This window comes from Choloepus didactylus, chromosome 12 (assembly GCF_015220235.1).
Source record: "Choloepus didactylus isolate mChoDid1 chromosome 12, mChoDid1.pri, whole genome shotgun sequence".
In the NCBI taxonomy this organism is placed as follows: Eukaryota; Metazoa; Chordata; class Mammalia; order Pilosa; family Megalonychidae; genus Choloepus; species Choloepus didactylus.
The window spans coordinates 91,154,671-91,164,620 of NC_051318.1; the positions used below are offsets into that span (position 1 = coordinate 91,154,671).

The following is a 9,950-nucleotide window of genomic DNA, read 5'->3' on the forward strand; positions in this document are numbered from 1 at the left end:
CTAGAACAAAATCCTTTGTCCATTTCTTAATTGGGTTGTTTGTGTTTTTGTTGTTGAGTTGTAGCCATTTTTAAAATATATTCTGGATATTAAACTCTTGTCAGATATATGATTTCCAAATATTTTTTCACCCTCCATAGTTTCTCTTTTCACTTTCTTGATAGTCCTTTGATGCATAAAAGTCTTTCATTTTGATGGAGTCCAATTTACCTATTTTTTTCTTTTGTCATTCATGCTTCTGGAGTCATATCTAAGGATCCATTGCCAAATACAATATTATGAAGATTTTTCACATTTTATTCTAAGAGTTTTATGGTTTTAGCACTTATATTTAGGTCACTGATCCATTTTGAGTTAATTTTTGCATATGCTGTGAGTTGGGGTCCATTTTCATTCTTTTGCAGGTGGACATCCAGTGATCCCAGCACCATTTGTTGAACAGACTATTCTTTCTTAATTGAATGGACCAGGCAGTGTTGTTGAACCAAACTTCTCTTGATATATTGAAGATCTTCTCTATATTTATAGCAAGGTATCATCCTGCTTACTTTTGAACACCTCCAGGTTGTGAACATATTATATAATAAAGCAGCTCATTTCATTTTGGAGCACCTCAAATGGAAAGAAGAGTCTTTACATTCAGCTGAAGTATCCCAGTTCCTGTCCCTCGATCTTCATCCTACCTCTTGGAGTTGTAAAGACCAAATCAAATTTCTCTTCCATAGATGACCCTTGATATACTCAAGGCCAGCTTCCAGGGTTTCCATGAGTCTTCTCTCAACAGGTCAAATACCTCCCAGGTTCCACCTTGTCCCAAGTGATATTTTGCACTGCAGAATTTCACCCAAGAGGATATAAATGTGCATTAAATGTGCTGTGACTGTGCTCCCAGTTCCCAGTTTCAGAAGAAAAGCTTCCTCAAAGACCTGGGACAGGCTCTCCTTTATGAGAGCATGGTTCTCCCTGTCACCCCTCGTCTGGGGGCTGGATAGAGCTGAACTGACAAGGTCCTAGGGGTCTTGGGGATGCCCATCAGAGAAACACTCACTTTTCTGCTAACCCTGACTTTCTGGTAGGTCTCAGAATCCTTTGGGAATTAGGGAGCCCTGCAGGAGCATGAGAATCCGAGGCAGCCAACCCCCCACCCCACCCCCTCTCCCCCTGCCTCTCAGGAGCCAGCTACCAGATGTGTCCAGGAGACCTCCCAGCTTGTGAGGACTTATTCTTCCCCTGAAGCCTCATGCCTCGAATATTAGACCAAGAAAGGTCAGTGTTTATTTGTCTTGGGCTGCTTTATTTGCACAAGCTGTTTTCCTGAGGTAACCCAAGGCGTCTCCTCAGGAGTGCTGGGGGAATGTGGGTGGGAGGCGAGCCCTGCCGCCCCCCTGTCCAAGCTACAGCCCCTGGTGGGACTGTTCTCGATGGTGTGAAGGCGTCCCCAGGCCCCAGCCTGGGATTATTTATTTACACTCAAGCAACAAATATTGAAAAATGAACATCAAACCCAGCAGGAATGTGGACCACAAAATTCTGGGTGGTAAGGAAGATTCTGTGATGATTTCACAAGCAGGATCTCAGGTAGGATTCTGTCCCAATATTAATATTTTAAAGAATGGGACACTCCCCTTCTCACTGCTGTGCTAATAGCCCCAATGCAGCCCTGGCTAAATCTGCCGCTACTTCTGTGTATTGAGTGGTTACTCGATGCTAGGCTCTGTACCAAATACTTTATATGCTCCCCTCATTTAATTATCACAATTCAAGGAAGCCAGCACCATTACTGTACCTGTTTTACAAATGAAGAAACTGATGCTCAAAGAGGTCAGGCAATTTGCCCAAGGTTACAGAGCAAGGAAGTGCAGCTCACGTCCATTTGGCTTCAAAGCCAGGCCAGTAACACTGCACTTCACTGCCTCCCCAGGAGAGGATTGTTCCTGCCTCCTTCCTTTTAAAAATCTTTGCTCTCTAAAGTCTAAATTGATTTCATTTGTCGATAACAATACGCACACACACACATGCATAACTTCCCATTTTTCTGTTTAAAGAGATTCCTTTAGTTCAGGGTTTCTCTGCCTCGGCTCTATGGAAACTTTGGAGCAGGTAACGCTATGCTGTGGGAGCCCTCCCGTGCATTGTAGCGTCCCGGGCCTCTATCCATTAGATGCAGGGAGCACCTTCCCCCACTCTGGTTGTGACAACCAAAAACGCCTCCCGGTATTGCCAAATGTCCCCCGGGAGCAAAGTCACCCCAGCTGAGAACCGCTGCTCTAGAGTTTCATCCAGGGGTTATTTCCAAAGTGGGTTTCAAGTGCTCCCTGTCAGTTCCCATCAGCCCACTCCAGGAAGTACTTTCAACCTACCTTATGCTAGAGGGGCTTGGCACCAAGGTTGTTTTCAACTAACCCTCAAGGAAGGAGCCCAAAGATGATTTGATGAGAAAAAAGGTTTGTCATTTTTGTAGGCAAGACAACTGGGAAACAGGGTGTTGGCCACAGCCAAGGTGGGTGTTGGGGAAGCCCACAGAGGGCAGCCGTGTGGAGCAGAGAGCAACAAGCCATTCTCTCTCTCTCTCTCTCTGTCTCACTCTCTGTCTCTCTCTCTCTCTCTGTCTCTCTCTCTGTCTCTCTCTCTGTCTCTCTCTCCCTCTCTCTCTCTCTCTCTCTGGCATTTAGTATCCTCAGGATCCTTCAGAACCAATTGCACAGCTTCAATGTTTGACCGCTTGGGTGTTTCTAGATTCTAGACCCTAAAATGTGTTGCTTGTGGTTGTCATTGTCACAAGTCCCAGAACTTCTAAAATCATAGAGTGGCTGTCTAGGCCTGTAAAATATTGGAATACATGTGAAAGTGCTACAGAAGGACCCAGGCTACTCCTGCCACTCTTCACCCCAATCAAGAGGAGATTTACTGTTGCCTTCAATAGTGGGATTGAATACAGCTTTTGGAGATTGTGTTAACTCTTTCACATCCTTCAGGGAACTTTGGGAAGATACCTTAGAGGGGCTTTGTCTGAGTTTGGCTTCCTCCAAAAACAGACCCTGAGAAAGGAGTTGGGTGCTAGTAGTTTCTTTGGGGGGTTGATCCCAGGAAATGTGGTCAGACGTAAGACAGGGAAGGGAGAAGAGGCTGACAGAGGGTGCCTGCATGAATGGCTTCCTCTGTGGGGGCTGGGACTCCATCCCACTGGGCTCTGTGGGAAACTGTGAGGAACATTCCTCTGAATTGTGCCCCCAAAGGATTACAGAGCAGGAGTGTTTATCGACCAGATCCCCTACCTCATTGGCCAAGGGGGCTCCTGGGAGCTGTTACTCTGGGGCACAGATGTGACCAAGCATGGTCCTGTGACAGAGAATGTCCTCGGTCAGAGAGAAGCAGACATCTGAGGCAAGCAGGCATATGAGTTGCATTAGTTATCTATAGCTGCATAACAAATCACGCCACTCCTTGCGGCTTACAACAGCACACACTTGTTACCTCACTGTTTCTGTGGGTCAGAAATCCTAGGTGCAGTTTAGCAGGTGATTCTGCTCAGGGTCTCCCACAGGCTGCAATCAAGATATTGGCTGGAGCTGCCAGCATCTCAAGGCTCAACCCGGGGAAGGGCCCCTTCCAGGCTCGCTCGGGTGGTTGGGGGCAGGCTTCTGTCCTGCACAGGTCATTGGACCAAGGGCCTCTGTTCCCTGCTGGCTGTTGGCCAAAGGCCTCCCTCAGTTCCTTGCCATTTGGGCCCCTCCATAAGGCAGCTCACAGCGTGGCATCTGGTTTCCAGCAGAGTGAGAGAGCAAGAGAGGGCGAGCAAGACAGAAGCCAGAGACTCATGACCTAACCTCAGAAGTGACAGCCCATTACTTCTGTCATATTAGATTCCTTAGAAATGAGTCGCTAAGTCCATCTCACAATTTCACACTCAAGGGGAGAGGATTATACTCAGGCTTGGAGACCCCTGGGAGCCATTTCAGAGGGTGCCTATCTCAGGATTAATGACAATTGTCTACAAAATTGTAGGTGACCTGCAGGTGATCCAAAGGAATGAGACAAGGGCACTAACAGTATCTGCGTCAGAACTATGACTTAGTGCTAGCACATTATTCCTGGTTAATGGGGAAAATTTTGGTTGTCTGTAAACTGAGAGACCATATAACATGCCGTTTTTTTAAAATGGGGACATTTCATTAAGCTGGTGAAGCTTCAAAAGAGCCCTTCAGTCTCAAGGCAAATCTGAAACTCACTTGTACTGAGTGGCAGGCACCGTGCTAAGTTCCAGAGCTGGCGAGTTCACTGAAGAGCAGTCCTTGCCTTCTGGAAGGGTTCCATCCACTGGGGCGGTGGGAAAGCACGTCAACCACGGGTTGCAGAAAAGGGTGGTCAGTAGGGTACTTGTTGTAGTAACATCAAGCTAGAGGGGCATCTAATTCCAGCTGGCTGGGGGTGGATGGTGGGGAAAATTGGGGAGGTGGATTAAAGAGGGGACAACATGAAAATCTTCCTGCTTTTAGGTAAAACTGCTGCCTCCCCTTTCTTGGAGAGTGTTCCGGATTGCTAAAGCTACGGGAATGTAATATACCAGAAATGGATTGGCTTCTAGTATGGGGGTTTATTAGTTCACAAATTTACAGTTCTAAGTCCATGAAAATGTCTAAATAAAGGCATTAACAGGATGATACCTTCTCTGAAGAAAGGCCAATGGCATCGGGGGTTCCTCTGTCACATGGGAAGGCACATGGGGATGTCTGCTAGTCCTTCTTCTCCTGGGTTCTGGTTTCAAAATCGCTTTCTCCAAAATGCCTCTGGGCTTCTGGTGTCAGCTCCTGTGGGTCCTTGCTTGTTTCTCTTGGAGTGTTTCTGTCTCTCTTAGCTTCTCTGCTCTCTTAGCTTCTCTCTGCTCTCTACAAAATGTCTCTGCCTTTTATCCTCTCATGGGGACTCCAGCAAGGGGATTAAGACCCACCTTGAATTGGGTGGGGTCACATCTCCATGGAAACAGCCTAACCAAAAAGTCTCACCCACAATAGATTTGCCCCTACAAGATTGAATTAAAAGAACATAGTCTTTTCTGGGGTACATAACAGATCCAAACCAGCACAGAGGGTGATGCTTGTAGGATCACCAACATTCTAACCATACGCTTCTTCACATGCACACCCTTTCATGAAGACTTACTGGCAGGCACCTCCCAGGTGGGCCGTGCTTTAGGAGGGACACCATGTCCAGACCCCAAAGAAGCAGAAATAAAGGGAGAGGAAGGAATAAGGAACAGAATGGCAGATGTAAACTAACACACCCTGAACACATCTGAAGGCTAGCAATGCCCCCTGCCAATCAGTGCCCAATATCACCCCCAGCCCAGCCCTTTGCACCCGCTAACCAGGCCTCTCTGCTATGAACAGTGTGAGCTCACAAGTGTTAATCTAATCGAAACCTGCCAATGGATAATACTGGAACCACAGGTGCCTCCAAAACAAACAACTCCCTGCTGTGATAGCATTTTTCCCCCCTTTATTTCAGAAAGACCTACTCTTGAGGTTAAATCCATTATTCTGGATGTTGGAATGAAGTCCAACATCCAGTGGATAATTCTGTTGCCCAATTCCTGCCTCTTATCCATTCAGAGAACACTGGAGAGGCCCTAAGGGTAAAGGGGAAGGGGGAATTGAGTCACAGAAATTAATGACAAAACACTGTAAGCATTCTTCCTTGGGCCATTTTGGATCTTCCCAACAGCTCCCCCTTTCTCTTCTTCATTAATTTTCATCTTCTATGTTTTTCTATTCTTTTTTTTTCTTCTATCCTTTGCCTCTCCTTATACATCCTTTTATTTTTTCAAATTAACTTCTCATTAATCACTCTCTTCAGAGAGTGAGTTAAATGATTAATGATTAATCCATAATTCATGATAATGAATAATTATGAATATGAATAACAATTTACATGATTAAATGATTTACATAATCATCTAAATATTTTCACGGCAGGTCAGTGAGGACATGGGAGCTTGTTTCAGAAGAAACGGACGAGTGACCATCCAGCCTGAGAATAAGGCTAGGCTTTGCGTGGTAGGTGACATTTCCCACAGCCCTCCATGCGTGCCTTCTACAGTACACCCCACACAGCCCTGTGAGCAAAGAAGGAGGGGTCTGTTCTGCAAATGAAGAAATGAGCATTGGTTAAGTCTGTTTTAGGCAATTGAACTGAAAAGCAGAACTCATATCCATTTGGCTCCGAAGTCCATGCTGCTTCCATTACGCTGATTGCCCTAAGATAAACATTTGAATTTAAACCCATTGCTCTTGACATTCTTTCACTGTCCCTCACCCTCCTCACGTCCTCACTTCCCTCCTGACTCTTATTAATCCCATGCAATTATTACAATCCATGGTGAGTCATGAGCACTCCTTGGCATACACTCTAAGCAAACTTTGCCCTCTCTCCATTAGTCAGTCTCACTTGACAGGACACCAGCCCTGGCAAGTTCCAACTCTCTGCCTAGCTCACACTTACACCCACACACAACTGGGATGACCACAGCATTCAAGTGGGCCCTCCACGCCCCTGGGCCGCCTTCACCTTCTCCCACTGTTGGCTTCTGTATTAGTTAGGGTTCTCTAGGGAAACAGAATCAACAAGAGCTATCCATAAATATAAGATTTTATGAAAGTGTCTCACACAACTATGGGAATGCACAAGTCCAAATTCCGTAGGGCAGGCAGCAAATTGGCAACTCCGATGAAGGTGTTTGATGAACTCCTCAGGAACCACTTTGCTGGCCAGCTGAAGAAGTGAAGGTCCTCTCTCTTCTCCCTTAAAAGTCTTCAACTGATTGGATGAAATCCAGCTGATTGAATTATCTCATTGTGGAAGTCACGCCCTTTGTTGATGTAATCAGTTGCAGCTGCAGTCAACTGACCGATGATTCAATAAACCAGCCACGAATGTCCCTGCAAGAATGATTAGGCCAGTGCTTGCTTGACCAGACACCTGGGCATCATCACCTGGCCAAGCTGACAATCACAGCTTCCCTCCAACCTCCTCCCTGCCCCTTCCTCTCAGCTGTGTTGCTTCCTGTTTCACTGAGAAGCCTAATGCTCTCCGAAGAAAACTCCCAATGTCCATCAGCATCCCCTCATGTTACTATAGAAAAGCTGGCTTGCTCCCATCTAAGGCCAAAACCTCCTCTGGCCTCTCCCCTACACACCTGCTGGCTCCAGCCATCCTCTTTCCAATCTTCTGCATCATTAATATCCCTCTTTATCCAATGGTTCCCTTCTGTGTTCAAACATGCTGTTATCTTTTCCCCCTTAAAAAGCCCTCTCAACCCCATTTCTGTCCCTCCTTTTATCATTAAACTTCCCCAAAGCATCTTCCACAGTCTCTATCCCAAGCTCCTCTCCTCTCATCCTACACAGACCCAGTCTAATAGGACTTTTGCCCACAAATTCCATAGGTGACTCTCAACCCTGCTCTGCCTTGGCCTCTGCCTTAGCATTTGGCATGGCCCATCCTTTCCTCCCCTTCCAAATCCTTTCTTCTCTTGGCTCCTGGGACTTCACACACTCCAGCGGTTCTCCACTGGCTGCTGTTTTCCCATCTCCTCTTCTGGTTCCTCCATGCCTCCCGAACCTCTTCAACCCAGAGGCCATCCTTTGTCTTCTCTTCTTAATCAACCACCACTCCCTCAGTGATCTCAGTCGGTCCGGGAGCTTTAAATACATCTAAATGCTGTCACTCCTTTACATCTCCAGCCTAGTCACCTGCCGTGAACTCCAGTCACAGATTTAATTGCTTACTCAACACCTCTACCTGCATGTCTGATAGACTTCGCCAAGGTAATGTTTCCAAACCTGAACTGTACCCGGATGTCAATTAACGGCAACCTCTACTCCAGTTGTTCAGCCCCAAAAGCTTGCTGTCATGCTAGTCTTGTCTTTTTCCTCCAATCCCACACCCAATCCATCAACAAATTCCATTTTCTTTTCCTTTAAAATATACCCAGAATCTGATCTTCCTCAACCACCTCCTCTGCTACCGCCCTACTTTGAGCTATCATCATCTCTCTCTAGATTGTCACAATAGCCTTCCCATGGGTCTCTCTGCTGCCTGTGCTCCCAGCACAGCTGTCAGCATGATCCTTTGCCAGTCCTCTGCTGATAATTCTCCAGTGACTAAAATGGTGAAAGCCAAAGTCCTTTAAATAACGTAGGATGACTATATGATCTGGCCCCACTGCCTGTTGGTCCTCATTTCCTACAACTCCCCTCCTTTACTCCTTCTGCCCCACTGGCCTCCTTCTGTTCTGTGAACTCACCAGGCAGGTTCCCCCACCTCAGGGCCTTTGCACTGGCTGTTTCTCTGCATGAAAACATCCTCCTGCAGAAGCACACCCAGCTCACTCACTCACTCTGTGCTTGAATCTGCTTTCTCAATGAGGCCTTCTCTGAGAATCCTACTTAGAATGACAACACCCCACATTTCCAAAGTTCCCCTTTGGTTTTGTTTTTCTCTGTAACACTCATCACCTTCAATATACTATATTTACTGTTTTGTTGACTGTTTCCCCCACTAGAACATATGCTCCTTGTGGTCAGGGATTGCTCCGTAGTTTGTTTGCTACTCTATCTCCACAGCCTAGGATTGTGCCTGGCACATAGTAGGAGCTTAATAATTATTTGCTGAGTGAGTGAAGGCTCATCCTAATTCTCTGCAGTGCCTGGGTCCTTCCTTGGTAAGAAGCCTGCAGCTTCAGGGCCTCCCTGGTGTCTTTCAGGCCAGGGAGATGAGGATTCTAAGGGTCAGCATCATCTGGCCAGTTCTAATGCTTGACTCTGTCCCAGGTGAGGCTTGACACTGTCCCAGCTGTGGGCATCAACTCAGAAATGGAACCAAAGAGGCAACCCAACTCCAAACCGCCAGCCTGCCCAGGTTTCCTGTGGCGTGTGAAATCTCTCCGCCCTGAACTTGGCACCCAAGAAGGAGAGTGTGGCTGTCCAGCAATGCCCCAGGGCTGTTCCACACCCTTGGACCAAATCTCACCCAGAAGCAGGAGCATGGCAGCTGCCACCCCAGCTCTCTCCCCAAAGACGGGGCCTGTGCTCAGCCCAGGAATTGTGCGTTCTCAGCAACATCTGCTATGGCAATAATGATGATTCCCAGCTCACCAGCTCTGCCTCCTTCTTAATTTCCAGTGTGATAAGAATCTGGGGAAGAGAAGAGAGTGAAGCAACACAGCAGAGGGAGAGCTAAGGTAACGCTAAGGAGGCTGGGTTTTCTTCTATCGAACTCCTTCTTTAGTGACGCTACCAGTGGTATTGCCAGGAGATTGAAAGAATTAACCATCAGCTGATGAATGGATAAAAAAATAGATGGCATGCCCATACAATGGAAAAAAAAAGAAGAACTGATAAAGCGCTGCATCATGGATAAATCTTAAAAACCTTCTGCCAAATGAAAGAACCCAGTCACAAAAGACCACAGATTGTGTGATTACATGAAATGTCCAGAACAGAGAAATCTCTAGAGACAGAAAGCAGATAGGCAGCTGCCAGAGACTCAGAGAGGGGGATGAAGAGTGACTACTAATGGGGATGGAGCATAACGCTAAAATGTATCATGGTGATGGTTGCACAGCACAGTGAACATACTAAAAACAATAGAATCGTACGTTTTAAATAGGTAAATTGTATGGGATGTGAATTATATATCAATAAAGCTGTTATTTAACTTAAAAAAATACTTAAATCACCTTTTGGGGAAGTGGAGTGAATGATAGTTTGGCTTTGAAATTTTTTCATAACAAACATCATGGACTGATTCAATGTGAAACTTGAACTTCAGTCTCCTCACTTGCGTGGGCTCCTTCAAAATAAATACTCAAGTCATAGCTAATTTTGCCTTCACAATTTTAAATTCTTTTTCTTAAAGAAGTATCCTCAAATGGTACAAACTTTAGGACCTAC

The 9,950-nt window shown here is 46.2% G+C and overlaps 1 long non-coding RNA gene across 1 annotated transcript; it reads left to right on the forward strand.

Annotated features, from left to right (window-relative positions):
• The first annotated feature begins 361 nt into the window (after positions 1-361).
• On the forward strand, positions 362-9,613 carry LOC119507175. Its single transcript, XR_005211152.1, has 4 exons — positions 362-532; positions 1,173-1,266; positions 5,973-6,053; positions 8,829-9,613. It is a non-coding gene; the product is annotated as an uncharacterized LOC119507175 (long non-coding RNA).
• The last annotated feature ends 337 nt before the right edge of the window (positions 9,614-9,950 follow it).